Genomic DNA, 20840 nt, shown 5'->3' with positions numbered 1-20840 from the left:
CAAGGATCTGCCCTTCTTGTCCTTCAGCCCAGCCTTTTATCCCCTCCTGTTGATGCCCTGCACCTGTGTGCCCCCTGCTCCCTGTGGTGCTTGCTCAGTGCCCCTGGGCACTCCTTGCCTTCAATGCTGCTCACCTGTTCTGCACAGCTGTAGCCAATTAGGGGTGAGGCTTGGCCACAGCCCCACCCCAATTCCCACAAACTCTGTGCCTACCACTGCTCTGCCAAAATCCTGCCATCTTCCCATATCACTTTGCTCCTTGTGTTCTCAGGATTTTTCTTTTCAATACCCTTTGACCACACTTCTTTTGGCCTTTAGGAAGCCCTTCAGTCATCAAGAATTCAAAAGGTTTGTGACTTTGAACAAAGCAAAAATTTGGCCCTGGAACATTTGCACACCAAAGGATCTGTTCTACAGCATGATGGATTAAATGTTTTCTTCTAACTCCCATCTACTGTCCAAACCAAGATGCATAATCTTAGTTGCCACCTACTATCTTTCTGGAATCCAGTATTGTAACCATGAACACACATGGGGAAAGGCCTAAACTCCAGTGTTACCCCAATTCCTTGTGGTTCTTAATCATAGATTAGCTTTTGAGCTTCAGCATTGCCCAGAGCTACAAACAAGTTGTCCTGCTTTGAAAGAGTTTAAAGAGGTGGGAACTCTGAAATGGGTAACCTCCCCTAGATTCCAACCAATCCCTTTCTACCAATAAGGAACAAGTGAATAGATATAAGCGATAAGATATAAGTAAAAAAACCAAAACAAACAAACAAACAAACAAACAAACAAAAACCCACAAAAAAAACCCCAGCAACAGCAACAAACTGACCTGGGAATATGAAAACATTGAAAACTAAAAATACCCCATAGGCAAATGCAGTGATCCTCAGGAGTTTCTGACACATATTAAATTGTTAAAAAAATAACAAAAGATTGACCAAAACATTGTTTCCAATTTTTGGAATGATGTCAGATGCAAAGAGCACTGAACTCAAAGCTTCTGTTTGACCAAAGGGCTCTGAATTAGAGTCTAAGTAAAAACCTGCTTGGACTTCAGTTTCATGTTCTTTTGTACATTTAAGCTAATCAACAACCACAATTCTTTGATAATGACAGTTAGGAATGACTGATTTTTAGGAAACATCTGTGTCCCTTCCTAAACATACCACAGTAAAAGAGCTACTTTTCAACTTGGTCTAACTGGACAATTTTTGGAGAAAATTAAGCGATACAGGCCCAACATGGAATTCCCTTAACATGAGAGGCCTACAACTAAGCAAAGACCTCAGACTTGACAAGTTCCACTTGGGTTTTATGGGGGGACCAATCATCACTGATGACCTGTACTAAGACCTAAGCCTACTCAACCCATCCATCTGCTGATGGAGCTGTTCCCATTTCTGCTCTTCCCACTACAGCCGTGCCTGACATGGACAGAGTCCCTGCCAGCGCCCACAAGGACACCTTCCCTAAGTGAGGGGAATGGAGCCCGCAGAGATTCCTGACTGTGACACCAGAGGGACTGGAGTGACATCACCAGCCAGGCCTGAGGTACATAAGTTGTTGTGCATCAACACACCTTGCAGTTGAGGAGTGGATGGCTGAGAAGGAGCTTGCCCAAGGCTCCTGAGCCAGTTTTGGTGCCTCTGAGGCAGTTCATAGGCGTCTCTCTTCACTCAAGGAAGGATCGGCACATTTTGTCAGGAGGATAAAGGCCTGTGGTGCTGCGGCACACATCCAACAGGCATTCCTCTGTAGCCACGATGGTGCAGCAGAGAGCTGCTGAGAAGCGTCCTCCTGGCAAGGAGCGAGGTGAGAGCCAAGTCTCCCTCCCCACAGCTGCCCATGGCTGGCAGAGGGGGAGCAGCCAAGAGCAGCAGAAAGGGGAAGCAGGAGCTCTGCAGAATCAGCCCAGAGTGGAGGCCCTCCTGTGACGGGCCAGGCTGGGCTGTGGCCTCTGGCACTTGCAGGCCCTTAAGGCAAGCCAGCAGGGCCTTGGGGACAATGCTGCAGGGACATTTCCCGAGTCCTGTGAGGTGCTCACACCACCTCCCCTCTCTCTCTCTCTCCCCAATGCACTCTGTGTCACCGGGCAGAGGCAGAGGCAAAGAGAAGCGGCCGCCTCTCCGTACAGCCCAGGCCGGAGCAGACCCACCGCCGCTCATGGAGACAGCGGGCCCAAGACTCGGGCAGCCAGATGGGAAAACCCATCCGGCTCAACCGTGTGCCCCTGCTCTGTGCTGCGATCAGCCGCCCCAGCCCCAGCACCACCACTAAGGAGGTGCCAAGGCTGTCCCAGGCCATGGGGCTGTCCTGGGCCATGGGGCTGGTCAGCAGCAGCAGCCGCGGCCGCAGCTTCCCCTGCCAAAAGCAGGCCCTGAAGCGCGGCCGCCCACAGGGAGCCAGAGAGCCGCAGGCACCCGAGAGCCTGCTGGCAAAGCGCCGCAGGATGGACCATGTGGCAGCCCAGAGCGCTGGCACCAGCAGCCAGGTGGCAGTGCAGCTGTTGCAGGACACTCCGCCAGCCAGGAGCCAAGCACTTCTGTACATCCCAGCCTGGATCTTGCCCCGCTCCCAGGCGGGGCCCATTCGTACCAGGCAGATCTGGCAGCAGCAGCGGCGAGAGAAGAAGCCCTACAGTCGTCCCGAAAGCCAGAGCAGGATCAGACAAGCACCAAGCCCTGGTGCTCACCCCCGTCACCCCTAAAAATAAAGTTTTCTCTTTGTTTCAACTGGGAGATTCCACATTCCTTTTTCCAGTCATCTGCAGCTGATGTCCACACAGGGGCCTCAGCTCAGTGAGACACTCCAGCACGGGTGTGCCCTCAAACACCCAAGCCGTCCCACGGCAACACCCAGTGTCATCATGTCCCATGGCCTGGAGATACCGGCCCTGCTTCTGCCAGGGGAAAAACAGAACGCTGCAAAAGGGCCAAGGAGATTTTGCAAGCATTCCTGGCTCAGGCGGCCTCAAGTGGGAGGGCACAGCTCTACCTGCTGCAGGTGCCCAGGAGGGCAAATCATGGATGCATCAGGATTATTCTTCTCCCAACACAGCCCAGGCACATTTCAGTCTACCATTGCTGCCACTGAGGTTGCACGTCCCAGCCTGGAGAGTAACTGGGCTAGTACAGCTCATGCTGAGAAGGCAAAACTAAGCCCAGCCCCTCCTCAGTAAAAATACACAGCATCTGAAAAAAAAAAAAATAGGCAGCACCCTCCTGTCCTCTGCAAATGGGACAAAAAGTTTAAAAAGTATCAAAAAATTCAACAGCTTTTGGAGAAGATACAGGTCAGACTGCGTGAGGCTGGAAAAGACTCTACAAGTTCTCAGAGGAAAATTAGTAGGAAATCCCTTCTTTCTGCTATTAAAATCTCTGGCTGTTGCCATCAGACACTCAAGCCACAAGAAAAGTGGCTTCAGCACCAGCATCACACTGAGCACCTGCTTGATGCACCTCAGTGCAAAGACATCACTTTGCAAGCAGAATTCCTCCTCTGAGTTACGCACAACATATTCTTTCCAACTGGAAGTGCTACTGGGTTTTGTTACCCAGCATTTCATATTAAATTGTGGAAGTATTTGAAATGAAAAGGGAACGGAAACTCGCAGGATTTAAAGAAAATTGGCTGCAAAACTCCAATATTTGCACCATTCTAAAAAGGGAACCAAGGTATCACAAGTCCTAATTGACTCCTCACTAGAGCTCTCTCAAACAACGAATAAAGCCTAAGAGGGAAATGAACAGATAGATTTGAATTTTATTGGGCATTAATACAGTTTTACAAAGCATTAGGTTGTTTGCAAGACAAAGACCTTTACTTTGATTCAGAGATTAGTTTGGGTTTTCCTTCAAATCCCAGAGAGCTGGCAACAGATCTCTGGGTGGTGTCCACAGGCCAGGGCACTCAGGGCAAGGCAAGGGCCAACAGCTCATGGGAAGCAGCAGAAAAAAGCACCATGGAATGGGCTGAAGGTGGGATGGGAACAGGATGGAGGGACCTCTGCTCCCACCTGAGCTGGCCTACAGTGGGTGTAACTGTGATGAATAAACACCCACTTGAACCCAAAGGGAATTCTGCACTCAGATCTGGGGTCCCCAGCATAAGAACATGCACCCACTGGAGTGACTCCAGAGAAGGGTCACAGCAATGATCCAAGGGCTGCATCTTCTGCTATGGAGATGGGCGGAGAGACCTGGGCTTGTTCAGCCTGGAGAAGAGAAGGCTCCAGGGAGACATCAGAGCCCCTCTCAGTGCCTAAAGGGCACCAATGTTCTCAAATGCTGCCATGCTTACCCACTCCAATCCTGGCATGTTCCACTGCCTCAGAAACTGGACATGGCTGCTTGTCACAGCACATGTCACAGCTGAGACAGCCACAACACACACAGTTCCACCACACCATTTCAGAAGGTTTGAAGCATTTTCCAATCCACAGGAACACCTTTCCTCATCAGAAGGCTTCTGGTGTCTGCCCACACAGAGGAACACCACATCACTTCAGAAGGCTGCAAGGATCTGCCCTTCTTGTCCTTCAGCCCAGCCTTTTATCCCCTCCTGTTGATGCCCTGCACCTGTGTGCCCCCTGCTCCCTGTGGTGCTTGCTCAGTGCCCCTGGGCACTCCTTGCCTTCAATGCTGCTCACCTGTTCTGCACAGCTGTAGCCAATTAGGGGTGAGGCTTGGCCACAGCCCCACCCCAATTCCCACAAACTCTGTGCCTACCACTGCTCTGCCAAAATCCTGCCATCTTCCCATATCACTTTGCTCCTTGTGTTCTCAGGATTTTTCTTTTCAATACCCTTTGACCACACTTCTTTTGGCCTTTAGGAAGCCCTTCAGTCATCAAGAATTCAAAAGGTTTGTGACTTTGAACAAAGCAAAAATTTGGCCCTGGAACATTTGCACACCAAAGGATCTGTTCTACAGCATGATGGATTAAATGTTTTCTTCTAACTCCCATCTACTGTCCAAACCAAGATGCATAATCTTAGTTGCCACCTACTATCTTTCTGGAATCCAGTATTGTAACCATGAACACACATGGGGAAAGGCCTAAACTCCAGTGTTACCCCAATTCCTTGTGGTTCTTAATCATAGATTAGCTTTTGAGCTTCAGCATTGCCCAGAGCTACAAACAAGTTGTCCTGCTTTGAAAGAGTTTAAAGAGGTGGGAACTCTGAAATGGGTAACCTCCCCTAGATTCCAACCAATCCCTTTCTACCAATAAGGAACAAGTGAATAGATATAAGCGATAAGATATAAGTAAAAAAACCAAAACAAACAAACAAACAAACAAACAAACAAAAACCCACAAAAAAAACCCCAGCAACAGCAACAAACTGACCTGGGAATATGAAAACATTGAAAACTAAAAATACCCCATAGGCAAATGCAGTGATCCTCAGGAGTTTCTGACACATATTAAATTGTTAAAAAAATAACAAAAGATTGACCAAAACATTGTTTCCAATTTTTGGAATGATGTCAGATGCAAAGAGCACTGAACTCAAAGCTTCTGTTTGACCAAAGGGCTCTGAATTAGAGTCTAAGTAAAAACCTGCTTGGACTTCAGTTTCATGTTCTTTTGTACATTTAAGCTAATCAACAACCACAATTCTTTGATAATGACAGTTAGGAATGACTGATTTTTAGGAAACATCTGTGTCCCTTCCTAAACATACCACAGTAAAAGAGCTACTTTTCAACTTGGTCTAACTGGACAATTTTTGGAGAAAATTAAGCGATACAGGCCCAACATGGAATTCCCTTAACATGAGAGGCCTACAACTAAGCAAAGACCTCAGACTTGACAAGTTCCACTTGGGTTTTATGGGGGGACCAATCATCACTGATGACCTGTACTAAGACCTAAGCCTACTCAACCCATCCATCTGCTGATGGAGCTGTTCCCATTTCTGCTCTTCCCACTACAGCCGTGCCTGACATGGACAGAGTCCCTGCCAGCGCCCACAAGGACACCTTCCCTAAGTGAGGGGAATGGAGCCCGCAGAGATTCCTGACTGTGACACCAGAGGGACTGGAGTGACATCACCAGCCAGGCCTGAGGTACATAAGTTGTTGTGCATCAACACACCTTGCAGTTGAGGAGTGGATGGCTGAGAAGGAGCTTGCCCAAGGCTCCTGAGCCAGTTTTGGTGCCTCTGAGGCAGTTCATAGGCGTCTCTCTTCACTCAAGGAAGGATCGGCACATTTTGTCAGGAGGATAAAGGCCTGTGGTGCTGCGGCACACATCCAACAGGCATTCCTCTGTAGCCACGATGGTGCAGCAGAGAGCTGCTGAGAAGCGTCCTCCTGGCAAGGAGCGAGGTGAGAGCCAAGTCTCCCTCCCCACAGCTGCCCATGGCTGGCAGAGGGGGAGCAGCCAAGAGCAGCAGAAAGGGGAAGCAGGAGCTCTGCAGAATCAGCCCAGAGTGGAGGCCCTCCTGTGACGGGCCAGGCTGGGCTGTGGCCTCTGGCACTTGCAGGCCCTTAAGGCAAGCCAGCAGGGCCTTGGGGACAATGCTGCAGGGACATTTCCCGAGTCCTGTGAGGTGCTCACACCACCTCCCCTCTCTCTCTCTCTCCCCAATGCACTCTGTGTCACCGGGCAGAGGCAGAGGCAAAGAGAAGCGGCCGCCTCTCCGTACAGCCCAGGCCGGAGCAGACCCACCGCCGCTCATGGAGACAGCGGGCCCAAGACTCGGGCAGCCAGATGGGAAAACCCATCCGGCTCAACCGTGTGCCCCTGCTCTGTGCTGCGATCAGCCGCCCCAGCCCCAGCACCACCACTAAGGAGGTGCCAAGGCTGTCCCAGGCCATGGGGCTGTCCTGGGCCATGGGGCTGGTCAGCAGCAGCAGCCGCGGCCGCAGCTTCCCCTGCCAAAAGCAGGCCCTGAAGCGCGGCCGCCCACAGGGAGCCAGAGAGCCGCAGGCACCCGAGAGCCTGCTGGCAAAGCGCCGCAGGATGGACCATGTGGCAGCCCAGAGCGCTGGCACCAGCAGCCAGGTGGCAGTGCAGCTGTTGCAGGACACTCCGCCAGCCAGGAGCCAAGCACTTCTGTACATCCCAGCCTGGATCTTGCCCCGCTCCCAGGCGGGGCCCATTCGTACCAGGCAGATCTGGCAGCAGCAGCGGCGAGAGAAGAAGCCCTACAGTCGTCCCGAAAGCCAGAGCAGGATCAGACAAGCACCAAGCCCTGGTGCTCACCCCCGTCACCCCTAAAAATAAAGTTTTCTCTTTGTTTCAACTGGGAGATTCCACATTCCTTTTTCCAGTCATCTGCAGCTGATGTCCACACAGGGGCCTCAGCTCAGTGAGACACTCCAGCACGGGTGTGCCCTCAAACACCCAAGCCGTCCCACGGCAACACCCAGTGTCATCATGTCCCATGGCCTGGAGATACCGGCCCTGCTTCTGCCAGGGGAAAAACAGAACGCTGCAAAAGGGCCAAGGAGATTTTGCAAGCATTCCTGGCTCAGGCGGCCTCAAGTGGGAGGGCACAGCTCTACCTGCTGCAGGTGCCCAGGAGGGCAAATCATGGATGCATCAGGATTATTCTTCTCCCAACACAGCCCAGGCACATTTCAGTCTACCATTGCTGCCACTGAGGTTGCACGTCCCAGCCTGGAGAGTAACTGGGCTAGTACAGCTCATGCTGAGAAGGCAAAACTAAGCCCAGCCCCTCCTCAGTAAAAATACACAGCATCTGAAAAAAAAAAAAATAGGCAGCACCCTCCTGTCCTCTGCAAATGGGACAAAAAGTTTAAAAAGTATCAAAAAATTCAACAGCTTTTGGAGAAGATACAGGTCAGACTGCGTGAGGCTGGAAAAGACTCTACAAGTTCTCAGAGGAAAATTAGTAGGAAATCCCTTCTTTCTGCTATTAAAATCTCTGGCTGTTGCCATCAGACACTCAAGCCACAAGAAAAGTGGCTTCAGCACCAGCATCACACTGAGCACCTGCTTGATGCACCTCAGTGCAAAGACATCACTTTGCAAGCAGAATTCCTCCTCTGAGTTACGCACAACATATTCTTTCCAACTGGAAGTGCTACTGGGTTTTGTTACCCAGCATTTCATATTAAATTGTGGAAGTATTTGAAATGAAAAGGGAACGGAAACTCGCAGGATTTAAAGAAAATTGGCTGCAAAACTCCAATATTTGCACCATTCTAAAAAGGGAACCAAGGTATCACAAGTCCTAATTGACTCCTCACTAGAGCTCTCTCAAACAACGAATAAAGCCTAAGAGGGAAATGAACAGATAGATTTGAATTTTATTGGGCATTAATACAGTTTTACAAAGCATTAGGTTGTTTGCAAGACAAAGACCTTTACTTTGATTCAGAGATTAGTTTGGGTTTTCCTTCAAATCCCAGAGAGCTGGCAACAGATCTCTGGGTGGTGTCCACAGGCCAGGGCACTCAGGGCAAGGCAAGGGCCAACAGCTCATGGGAAGCAGCAGAAAAAAGCACCATGGAATGGGCTGAAGGTGGGATGGGAACAGGATGGAGGGACCTCTGCTCCCACCTGAGCTGGCCTACAGTGGGTGTAACTGTGATGAATAAACACCCACTTGAACCCAAAGGGAATTCTGCACTCAGATCTGGGGTCCCCAGCATAAGAACATGCACCCACTGGAGTGACTCCAGAGAAGGGTCACAGCAATGATCCAAGGGCTGCATCTTCTGCTATGGAGATGGGCGGAGAGACCTGGGCTTGTTCAGCCTGGAGAAGAGAAGGCTCCAGGGAGACATCAGAGCCCCTCTCAGTGCCTAAAGGGCACCAATGTTCTCAAATGCTGCCATGCTTACCCACTCCAATCCTGGCATGTTCCACTGCCTCAGAAACTGGACATGGCTGCTTGTCACAGCACATGTCACAGCTGAGACAGCCACAACACACACAGTTCCACCACACCATTTCAGAAGGTTTGAAGCATTTTCCAATCCACAGGAACACCTTTCCTCATCAGAAGGCTTCTGGTGTCTGCCCACACAGAGGAACACCACATCACTTCAGAAGGCTGCAAGGATCTGCCCTTCTTGTCCTTCAGCCCAGCCTTTTATCCCCTCCTGTTGATGCCCTGCACCTGTGTGCCCCCTGCTCCCTGTGGTGCTTGCTCAGTGCCCCTGGGCACTCCTTGCCTTCAATGCTGCTCACCTGTTCTGCACAGCTGAAGCCAATTAGGGGTGAGGCTTGGCCACAGCCCCACCCCAATTCCCACAAACTCTGTGCCTACCACTGATCTGCCAAAATCCTGCCATCTTCCCATATCCCTTTGCTCCTTATGCTCTCAGGATTTTTCTTTTCAATACCCTTTGACCACACTTCTTTTGGCCTTTAGGAAGCCCTTCAGTCATCAAGAATTCAAAAGGTTTGTGACTTTGAACAAAGCAAAAATTTGGCCCTGGAACATTTGCACACCAAAGGATCTGTTCTACAGCATGACGGATTAAAAGTTTTCTTCTAACTCCCATCCGCTGTCCAAACCAAGATGCATAATCTTAGTTGCCACCTACTATCTTTCTGGAATCCAGTATTGTAACCATGAACACACATGGGGAAAGGCCTAAACTCCAGTGTTACCCCAATTCCTTGTGGTTCTTAATCATAGATTAGCTTTTGAGCTTCAGCATTGCCCAGAGCTACAAACAAGTTGTCCTGCTTTGAAAGAGTTTAAAGAGGTGGGAACTCTGAAATGGGTAACCTCCCCTAGATTCCAACCAATCCCTTTCTACCAATAAGGAACAAGTGAATAGATATAAGCGATAAGATATAAGTAAAAAAACCAAAACAAACAAACAAACAAACAAAAACCCACAAAAAAAACCCCAGCAACAGCAACAAACTGACCTGGGAATATGAAAACATTGAAAACTAAAAATACCCCATAGGCAAATGCAGTGATCCTCAGGAGTTTCTGACACATATTAAATTGTTAAAAAAATAACAAAAGATTGACCAAAACATTGTTTCCAATTTTTGGAATGATGTCAGATGCAAAGAGCACTGAACTCAAAGCTTCTGTTTAACCAAAGGGCTCTGAATTAGAGTCTAAGTAAAAACCTGCTTGGACTTCAGTTTCATGTTCTTTTGTACATTTAAGCTAATCAACAACCACAATTCTTTGATAATGACAGTTAGGAATGACTGATTTTTAGGAAACATCTGTGTCCCTTCCTAAACATACCACAGTAAAAGAGCTACTTTTCAACTTGGTCTAACTGGACAATTTTTGGAGAAAATTAAGCGATACAGGCCCAACATGGAATTCCCTTAACATGAGAGGCCTACAACTAAGCAAAGACCTCAGACTTGACAAGTTCCACTTGGGTTTTATGGGGGGACCAATCATCACTGATGACCTGTACTAAGACCTAAGCCTACTCAACCCATCCATCTGCTGATGGAGCTGTTCCCATTTCTGCTCTTCCCACTACAGCCGTGCCTGACATGGACAGAGTCCCTGCCAGCGCCCACAAGGACACCTTCCCTAAGTGAGGGGAATGGAGCCCGCAGAGATTCCTGACTGTGACACCAGAGGGACTGGAGTGACATCACCAGCCAGGCCTGAGGTACATAAGTTGTTGTGCATCAACACACCTTGCAGTTGAGGAGTGGATGGCTGAGAAGGAGCTTGCCCAAGGCTCCTGAGCCAGTTTTGGTGCCTCTGAGGCAGTTCATAGGCGTCTCTCTTCACTCAAGGAAGGATCGGCACATTTTGTCAGGAGGATAAGGGCCTGCAGTGCTGCGGCACACATCCAACAGGCATTCCTCTGTAGCCACGATGGTGCAGCAGAGAGCTGCTGAGAAGCGTTCTCCTGGCAAGGAGCGAGGTGAGAGCCAAGTCTCCCTCCCCACAGCTCGCCATGGCTGGCAGAGGGGGAGCAGCCAAGAGCAGCAGAAAGGGGAAGCAGGAGCTCTGCAGAATCAGCCCAGAGTGGAGGCCCTCCTGTGACGGGCCAGGCTGGGCTGCGGCCTCTGGCACTTGCAGGCCCTTAAGGCAAGCCAGCAGGGCCTTGGGGACAATGCTGCAGGGACATTTCCCGAGTCCTGTGAGGTGCTCACACCACCTCCCCTCTCTCTCTCTCTCTCTCTCTCTCTCCCCAATGCACTCTGTGTCACCGGGCAGAGGCAGAGGCAAAGAGAAGCGGCCGCCTCTCCGTACAGCCCAGGCTGGAGCAGACCCGCCGCCGCTCATGGAGACAGCGGGCCCAAGACTCGGGCAGCCAGATGGGAAAACCCATCCGGCTCAACCGTGTGCCCCTGCTGCGTGCTGCGATCAGCCGCCCCAGCCCCAGCACCACCACTAAGGAGGTGCCAAGGCTGTCCCGGGCCATGGGGCTGTCCCGGGCCATGGGGCTGGTCAGCAGCAGCAGCCGCGGCCGCAGCTTCCCCTGCCAAAAGCGGGCCCTGAAGCGCAGCCGCCCACAGGGAGCCAGAGAGCCGCAGGCACCCGAGAGCCCGCTGGCAAAGCGCCGCAGGATGGACCATGTGGCAGCCCAGAGCGCTGGCACCAGCAGCCAGGTGGCAGTGCAGCTGTTGCAGGACACTCCGCCAGCCAGGAGCCAAGCACTTCTGTACATCCCAGCCTGGATCTTGCCCCGCTCCCAGGCGGGGCCCATTCGTACCAGGCAGATCTGGCAGCAGCAGCGGCGAGAGAAGAAGCCCTACAGTCGTCCCGAAAGCCAGAGCAGGATCAGACAAGCACCAAGCCCTGGTGCTCACCCCCGTCACCCCTAAAAATAAAGTTTTCTCTTTGTTTCAACTGGGAGATTCCACATTCCTTTTTCCAGTCATCTGCAGCTGATGTCCACACAGGGGCCTCAGCTCAGTGAGACACTCCAGCACGTGTGTGCCCTCAAACACCCAAGCCGTCCCACAGCAACACCCAGTGTCATCATGTCCCATGGCCTGGAGATACCGGCCCTGCTTCTGCCAGGGGAAAAACAGAACGCTGCAAAAGGGCCAAGGAGATTTTGCAAGCATTCCTGGCTCAGGCAGCCTCAAGTGGGAGGGCACAGCTCTACCTGCTGCAGGTGCCCAGGAGGGCAAATCATGGATGCATCAGGATTATTCTTCTCCCAACACAGCCCAGGCACATTTCAATCTACCATTGCTGCCACTGAAGTTGCACGTCCCAGCCTGGAGAGTAACTGGGCTAGTACAGCTCATGCTGAGAAGGCAAAACTAAGCCCAGCCCCTCCTCAGTAAAAATACACAGCATCTGAAAAAAAAAAAAATAGGCAGCACCCTCCTGTCCTCTGCAAATGGGACAAAAAGTTTAAAAAGTATCAAAAAATTCAACAGCTTTTGGAGAAGATACAGGTCAGACTGCGTGAGGCTGGAAAAGACTCTACAAGTTCTCAGAGGAAAATTAGTAGGAAATCCCTTCTTTCTGCTATTAAAATCTCTGGCTGTTGCCATCAGACACTCAAGCCACAAGAAAAGTGCTTCAGCACCAGCATCACACTGAGCACCTGCTTGATGCACCTCAGTGCAAAGACATCACTTTGCAAGCAGAATTCCTCCTCTGAGTTACGCACAACATATTCTTTCCAACTGGAAGTGCTACTGGGTTTTGTTACCCAGCATTTCATATTAAATTGTGGAAGTATTTGAAATGAAAAGGGAATGAAAACTCGCAGGATTTAAAGAAAATTGGCTGCAAAACTCCAATATTTGCACCATTCTAAAAAGGGAACCAAGGTACCACAAGTCCTAAATGACTCATCACTAGAGCTCTCTCAAACAAGGAATAAAGAGGTAAATAAACAGATAGATTTGAATTTTATTGGGCATTAATACAGTTTTACAAAGGATTAGGTTGTTTGCAAGACAAAGACCTTTACTTTGATTCAGAGATTAGTTTGGGTTTTCCTTCAAATTCCAGAGAGCTGGCAACAGATCTCTGGGTGGTGTCCACAGGCCAGGGCACTCAGGGCAAGGCAAGGGCCAACAGCTCATGGGAAGCAGCAGAAAAAGCACCATGGAATGGGCTGAAGGTGGGATGGGAAGAGGATGGAGGGACCTCTGCTCCCACCTGAGCTGGCCTACAGTGGGTGTAACTGTGATGAATAAACACCCACTTGAACCCAAAGGGAATTCTGCACTCTTATCTGGGGTCCCCAGCATAAGAACAGGCACCCACTGGAGTGACTCCAGAGAAGGGTCACAGCAATGATCCAAGGGCTGCATCTTCTGCTATGGAGATGGGCGGAGAGACCTGGGCTTGTTCAGCCTGGAGAAGAGAAGGCTCCAGGGAGACATCAGAGCGCCTCTCAGTGCCTAAAGGGCACCAACGTTCTCAAATGCTGCCATGCTTACCCACTCCAATCCTGCAATGTTCCACTGCCTCAGAAACTGGACATGGCTGCTTGTCACAGCACATGTCACAGCTGAGACAGCCACAACGCACAGAGTTCCACCACACCATTTCAGAAGGTTTGAAGCATTTTCCAATCCACAGGAACACCTTTCCTCATCAGAAGGCTTCTGGCGTCTGCCCACACAGAGCAACACCACATCACTTCAGAAGGCTGCAAGGATCTGCCCTTCTTGTCCTTCAGCCCAGCCTTTTATCCCCTCCTGTTGATGCCCTGCACCTGTGTGCCCCCTGCTCCCTTTGGTGCTTGCTCAGTGCCCCTGGGCACTCCTTGCCTTCAATGCTGCTCACCTGTTCTGCACAGCTGTAGCCAATTAGGGGTGAGGCTTGGCCACAGCCCCACCCCAATTCCCACAAACTCTGTGCCTACCACTGCTCTGCCAAAATCCTGCCATCTTCCCATATCACTTTGCTCCTTGTGCTCTCAGGATTTTTCTTTTCAATACCCTTTTACAACACTTCTTTTGGTCTTTAGGAAGCCCTTCAGTCATCAAGAATTCAAAAGGTTTGTGACTTTGAACAAAGCAAAAATTTGGCCCTGGAACATTTGCACACCAAAGGATCTGTTCTACAGCATGATGGATTAAATGTTTTCTTCTAACTCCCATCTACTGTCCAAACCAAGATGCATAATCTTATTTGCCACCTACTATCTTTCTGGAATCCAGTATTGTAACCATGAACACACATGGGGAAAGGCCTAAACTCCAGTGTTACCCCAATTCCTTGTGGTTCTTAATCATAGATTAGCTTTTGAGCTTCAGCATTGCCCAGAGCTACAAACAAGTTGTCCTGCTTTGAAAGAGTTTAAAGAGGTGGGAACTCTGAAATGGGTAACCTCCCCTAGATTCCAACCAATCCCTTTCTACCAATAAGGAACAAGTGAATAGATATATGAGATAAGATATAATTGAAAAAAAAATACCACAAAAAACCAGCTTAATAACAAACAGAATGCCTTAAGGGATCTGCTACAATCTGCTAGATTCCAAAATCTGTACTAGAATTCCAAACTTCTAAATCTCGCAATGTCATGGGAACAAAGAGGGGCACTAAATGCCAGAAAGACCCGTTCCCAGGGCATTGCTCATCTCTCAGCCTGAGAAAGTGGCTCAGTCCCCTGATGCTTTCTGCCAACTGTCACATCAGACTGCTGAAAAACTCTACTGAAAAGTTTTATTTAGTGGTACTTTTACTACCTTAAAACTGGCACAACCTTTTACTAACCTGGTGTGATGTTTACAAGACTGTTCTGCCAATTAGTTAACTCTGTGGAGGTACATTACAGCCATATTTTCCTCAATACATCTTATTTTAACCATTAGGCTACAATTCTAGCTTTATTATCAAGAGATATTCCCCTTCAAAATAAAAATTATCCAAATTCTATATCAGTCTTTAAGCTGCTCTAACACTTAAACCACATATTTGAACTGAAAGACTGATGTAATGATAATAAGGAGTTCAGTCCCTCAAAAAACAAAACTCAATCTACAGGATAATGTGAATTAGAAGTAATCCATTTCATGGGAAAAGGAGTTGTATATTAAATGCAGACTGCCCTTGAGTTTCTGCATCTTTTAAATAGTGTGAACAGGAGAACTTTTATCTGCACCACCTTCAGGGACTCAGGAACCCAAATTTGCATCTATTCCAAACCCCCAAACTGGGCTGTTATGTCAGATTCAGGATTTGACTAGGAACTGTACCTGGAGCCAAAACAACTTTTCCAGCTGTAAGTTTTGTTGAAATGGTATGCTTCCATCAAAATTTTAAGTTTTTGACAAATTGGCAGTTTTTGTTATTAAAATGACTTTTGATAATAAGTGACCTTCTCAGAAAAACTCAAACTCTAATCCTGAACAAAACAGCCAAACTTTCCAAAAGACTATGAGGATTCTTCTGGTTATCAACAAGTAATTGCTATTTAAAAGGAACAATGCACTCTTGAAGTCAAGAACCTAATGAAGATATTGGAACTGTGTAGATGGAGCTGACATGCCTCAAAATTATGAAATCCTGACAATGCTCTTGATAGTGGAGCCCTGGAAAATGTTAAAAATAGTCTTTGAAAATATTAGGCCTTGTATTTTCTCAGATCACTGCACCTGCGTAAGCAGTATGAGAAATGATATAATTGTTAGATGTGATGATTGTTTAGTAGTTAAATGTAATTATTATATAACCATAAGAAGAATCGTGAGAAACTATGTTGGAAATTTAAAGGGGGCTATGTTTAGCTGAAATCTGTGTATACAATAGAACAATATAAGTTTGATAATTATCATGAAAGTTATATAACGATAGAGTATAAAACACGTACACCTTGAATGTATGGTTGGAATCAGATTTGGGTGGAAATCACCCCGATTCCCAGAGCTCTTCAATAAAAAGCACCGCATATAATCGCTTCTGTGATTATGTGTTTTTGAATGCTAACATTTTGGCGACCCCAGATGGGACCCTGCGGGTGCTGCTGAGCGAGTTTCGCGACTCGACCACGCTCCAGCCGGCACTGAGGGATTCTCGGGGAGCTCGACCGGCCATGACCACTTCTGCCGCTCACAACATCCCTGGGAGAAAGGTAAGGTGCTTTTTACTTTGGTTTGGGTGCCTGCCAATGAGACGCAGTGAAAGCTACGCTTGGATTGGGCTAAGGAATTCCTGGTGGTATTGCCTAGGCACCGTTCCAAAAGACAATCGTGAAAAGCGTTGCGGGTTCAGCAGTTGTGGTGTGTTTTTGGATGGAGAAGCTCAAAGGGATTTTGGGCAGCAATGCCTCTATTCCACAAAGTTCTCCTTTGGGGTGCCTATTAGCACATTGGAAACAGGGTAATTTTGGGGAAGAATTACATAAAGCTAAGTTGATTGATTATTGTAATACATGGTGGCCAGACTATGTCTTGGAGAATGGTGAAAAATGGCCAAAATACAGAACTCTGCAATATAACACTATTTCGCAGTTAATGTCGTTTTGAAAACAAGAAGGAAAATGGGATGAGGTTCCGTATGTTGATTTGTTTTTCTATTTACGGGGAAAGCCAGAATGGCAGGATGAATGTGGATTAACAGTGGTTAGAGCATCTGCAAGAGATAAGTGTGGGGTTTGTGAGGAACGTTGTTCAGAACACTTGGCGTTGAAAGAAAGTCTGAGTAGGGAAAATTATGCAGATACTGATTTACAGGTAGCTCCAATAAGACCAAGAGAACCTAGCCCTATCCCACCTGCTTCATCTGTCCCTATCCCACTGCCTGCTCCTACCTCACCTAATCCTGAACCTGTCTCGTCTAGTACACCCTTCCCTCTTTATCCTCCTCTCCCACTGTCACCTGATCCCTCTTCCTCAGAAGATGAGCAAAATCTAACTGTGATAGAAAGGAGGGGGAGGTATGGAATATTAATCCCAATATTTCCGGGTGTGATGTGCCTGGCCTGGTCTGACCCTTGCTGCTGGGCCAATAGGCGGCAGCTGTGGTGTTTCACCTCAGAGATACCTTTGGCCGGCTGGATGCTGCAGCTAGGCACTGGGAACAAATCCAGGCATAGTAGGAACTCAGTTTACCTGTGGTGGAAAAGGTTCAGGTGATGGTGAAGAGAAAAAGGAGAGGATTCTATCATAGAGTTTAAATCCAGAGTTTTATTCCAGGATGACAGACCTCTGAATCTTGCAACATCTCCCAATAGAATCCCGACCGCATGGTCCTGTCTCCTTTTAAGCCCAGGGACAGGGGGAGGGGAAAGCAGAGGTTGGCACACCTGGGGGGCTGGGACAGGTGAAACAGGAAATGGCATCACACTGCAACATTCTATGATAATAGGTGTCCCTTAATGCTTTGCCATGTACATTTGATAAGGAGGACAACACTGCTATTTGCTGTAGTATTCTCCATTTCCAAATTAGCACTATAAAAGATAACCCTAAACTCACCCTAACTAATACCAATAAATTTGTAAGGCTGCCAACAACAGTCTCCTTGGTTCCACAGTGTCACAACGGACCCTTTGCTCCATGAGGTTCATTGGTGTAACATGGACGCCCTGATTCCATGAGGTTGTGTAGTGTCACAATGATCTCCTTGGTTCTGCAGCCCTGCTGTGGCTGCCGTGTAACAATGGACCTGTGGTACCATGAGGTTCCATAGTGTCACCATGGTCCCTTTGCTTCCACAAGGCCTTGCTGCGCCACAGTGGCCCCTTGGTTCCATGAGGTTCCAAACTGTCAACAATGATCTCCTTGGTTCCACAGTGTGACAATGTCCCCTTGGTTCCATGGGGTGCCTGGCCTCCCACAGCCCCTCACAGACTCTTATGGCCCCTCATTGTCCCTCACAGCCCCTCATGGCCCCTCACAGCACATGGCCCCTCATGGCCCCTCACAGCTCATGGCCCCTCATGGCCCCTCACAGCCCCTCATGGCTCCCTCACAGTTCCCCATTGCCTTTCATGGCCCCTCACAGCCCCTCATGGCTCACTCACAGTTCCCCATTGCCCTTCATACCCCCTCACAGCCTCTCACAGCTCATGGCCCCTCACAGCCCCTCATGGCTCCCTCACAGTTCTCCATGGCCCCTCAGGGCCCCTCACAGCTCATGGCCCCTCATGGCCCCTCACAGCCCCTCATGGCTCCCTCACAGTTCTCCATGGCCCCTCATAGCTCATGGCCCCTCATGGCCCCTCACAGCCCCTCATGGCTCCCTCACAGTTCCCCATTGCCCTTCATGGCCCCTCACAGCCTCTCACAGCTCATGGCCCCTCATGGCCCCTCACGGCTCCCTCACAGTTACCCACGGTCCCTCACAGGCTCCCCATGGCCCCTCACAGTTCCCCAAGACCCCTCACAGCCCCTCACAGCACTTCATGGATCCTCACAGACCCTTATGGCCCCTCACGGCCCCTCATGACCCCTCATGGCTCCCTCACAGTTGCCCAAGACCCCTCACAGCCCCTCACTGTGGATGCCATGGCACAGAGAGAGAGAAACAGCAAGTGTTTCTCACAGCAGCTTGGGAGAATTATTAGCAAGTTGTAAGAATGTGAGAACTTCAGTATAAACAATCTGCAGGTGGTGTTCTTCTACTTCGTCTTTCTCTTCTTCTCAAGGACGGTGTATAAAGAATGTTTTTTGTCAACTAGCCAATCAAATAGAATATATCGTATCACTCTATAAAAACCGCAGGGTTCTCTTGAATAAAACCTTCTTTTAGTCTTTCTGCAATACCGCCTCCTGCCTGTTCCTGTGTCATTCTCGGCGCAAGAGTGACACCTCACGGCCCTTCATGACCCCTCATGGCCCCTCACAGCTCAAGGCTCTTCACGGCCCCTGAGCCGCCTCCGGCCCCGCCATTGGCGCCGCTCTTTGCTGCTCGCCAATGGCGGCCCGAGTCTGCAGTGACGTCACCGGTCGCCGGGCAAAGGAAGGCCTGGGGCTGAGGTGCCCCGGGCTGGCCGGGAATGGGGTCCGGGAGTCCCCGGGCTCATGGAAACGGGGGATCCAGGGGCCGGGAGAGGAGGATACCCGGGAAAGGGGGTGCAGGGGGTGTCGGGGCAGGATAAGGGGGTGCAGGGGGTCCTGGAACTGGGGAAGGAGATGCGAAGGGTCCCAGTGCCCAGGAATGGGCATTCAAGGGGGTCCCCGGGGGGCTCCCCAAAGCCCCTCCCAGGCGGCGGCAGGAGCTGGCTCAGGAGCTCTGGGCAGAGAAAAGGGGGTGACCCCGGCTTGGGGCGGACATGGGGGACTCACACACGCTCCCGGGGGGACACGACCCCCGGGGACCTCCCCTCACCTTGTCCCGCAGGGGAGGCCGAGCCCCAGCCCAGGCAGACGAAGCCCCCGAGCCCCGGCAGCATCTTGGGGGGCGTGCGGGGCCGGGAGGGGCAGGATCCGGGAAAGGGCGGCGGCTGCCGGGTTCCGCGGCTGCCTGGAAACCACGAAGGCGGCGGCAGCGTCTGTGACAGCGGCGCGGCCTCAGTTGCCTGAGAACGCGGCCCTGGCTGCTTGTGCGCAGCCTGGGCTCCTGCAGGCGGCTTCACTGGGAGATTCGCCAGGGGAATTGTTCGCGGAGCATTGGCCTCTGCAAAGTTCCTGAGCGTGCAGAGCATTGGCCTCTGCAAGGAGTTCATCAGCGTGCAGAGCATTGGCCTCTGCAAAGAGTTCATCAACGTGCAGAGCATCGGCCTCTGCAGAAAGATCCTGAATTTCCTTTGAAGGTAAAGATTGACTCAAGTTGAACTTTGTGGCTTTGTCTCATCTGCACTCTGAGAGAGAATGCCAAAGGGAAATACAGGATGGGATAATGCCCGTCTTCTGGTGCAGCAGTTCAGTGCTCTGCAATGTCACAGGCATGTTTGATGAAAAATCCTTTGGGTTTTTTCTCCTGAGAAGCTGAGAGACCTCGGGAACAAAATGTAAACAATGGTTATCTGCTGCTGTGGAATGCAACGGGTGCATCTGTGATTGGTCTCCTAGAGTTGTTTCTAATTAATGGCCACTCACAGTCAGCTGGCTCAGACTCTCTGTCTGAGACACAAGCTTTTGTTATTCATTCTTTCTTTTTCTATTCTTAGCTAGCCTTCTGATGAAATCCTTTCTTCTATTCTTTTAGTATAATTTTAATAGAATATATATCATAAAATAATAAATCAAGAGTCAGATCCTCATCTCTTCCCTCATCCTAAGACCCCTGTGAACACTACCACAATGCACAGCTGAGTGGATGAACAATATATGCTCTACTGATTGTGCTTTTTTTTTTTGCACTGAAGGAATGCAACATTTTCTAAATGTACTGGTCTATACTTTTTTTTCCCGTATAGTGGTTGCTTAAACTGCTTAAAGGTGAACAAGGTCTGTTCAAGTTTCAGTGGGTTGTTATCATCTGGTTATTAAAATTATTATGGAGAGGCCTGTGAATTAAGGTGCAAACGAGACCATATGCCAAAATCAATAGTCTGGATTTTATGTAACAGTAAATGTGAGGAAGAGAGAGAGAAAGGAAAAGAAAAAGAAGCGGGGGGTGGGGGGGGGGGGGATGGGGGGTTGGGAAGAAGGGGAAGAAGGAGAGTGACAGAGACAGATGAAGTGAAAAACATCACCATTCCATGGATCCCATTGGCATACCATAAAATCCTCTTCTGGTCTTCTCTGTGGTGAGGTCTGGCAAAACGTAAGACTCCAATGGATTCATGCAGATTTGGGCAAGGTGGGAGCTCCCAGGTGCCTCCCTGGGGTGGGGTGGACTCTGTCTATTGCTACTTTCAAATAATATAAAATCTTTAGCATCTGTCTGTCCTTTGAGTCTGCCATCAATTGGCTTCTGGATTTTCAGATCTGTTGTGTTACTTTGCGGGCCCTGCAGTCGTCTGGTGCAAGGCCTCAGGAATGGGTCTGGGGGCACTGTGGAGGTCTTTGATGGGAGGTTTGTGTGCAAACCTGGCCTCAGC

This window comes from Agelaius phoeniceus, unplaced genomic scaffold (assembly GCF_051311805.1).
Source record: "Agelaius phoeniceus isolate bAgePho1 unplaced genomic scaffold, bAgePho1.hap1 Scaffold_113, whole genome shotgun sequence".
NCBI lineage: Eukaryota > Metazoa > Chordata > Aves > Passeriformes > Icteridae > Agelaius > Agelaius phoeniceus.
The sequence above is the reverse complement of the archived record's forward strand: the minus strand, read 5'-3'. Positions refer to the sequence as shown.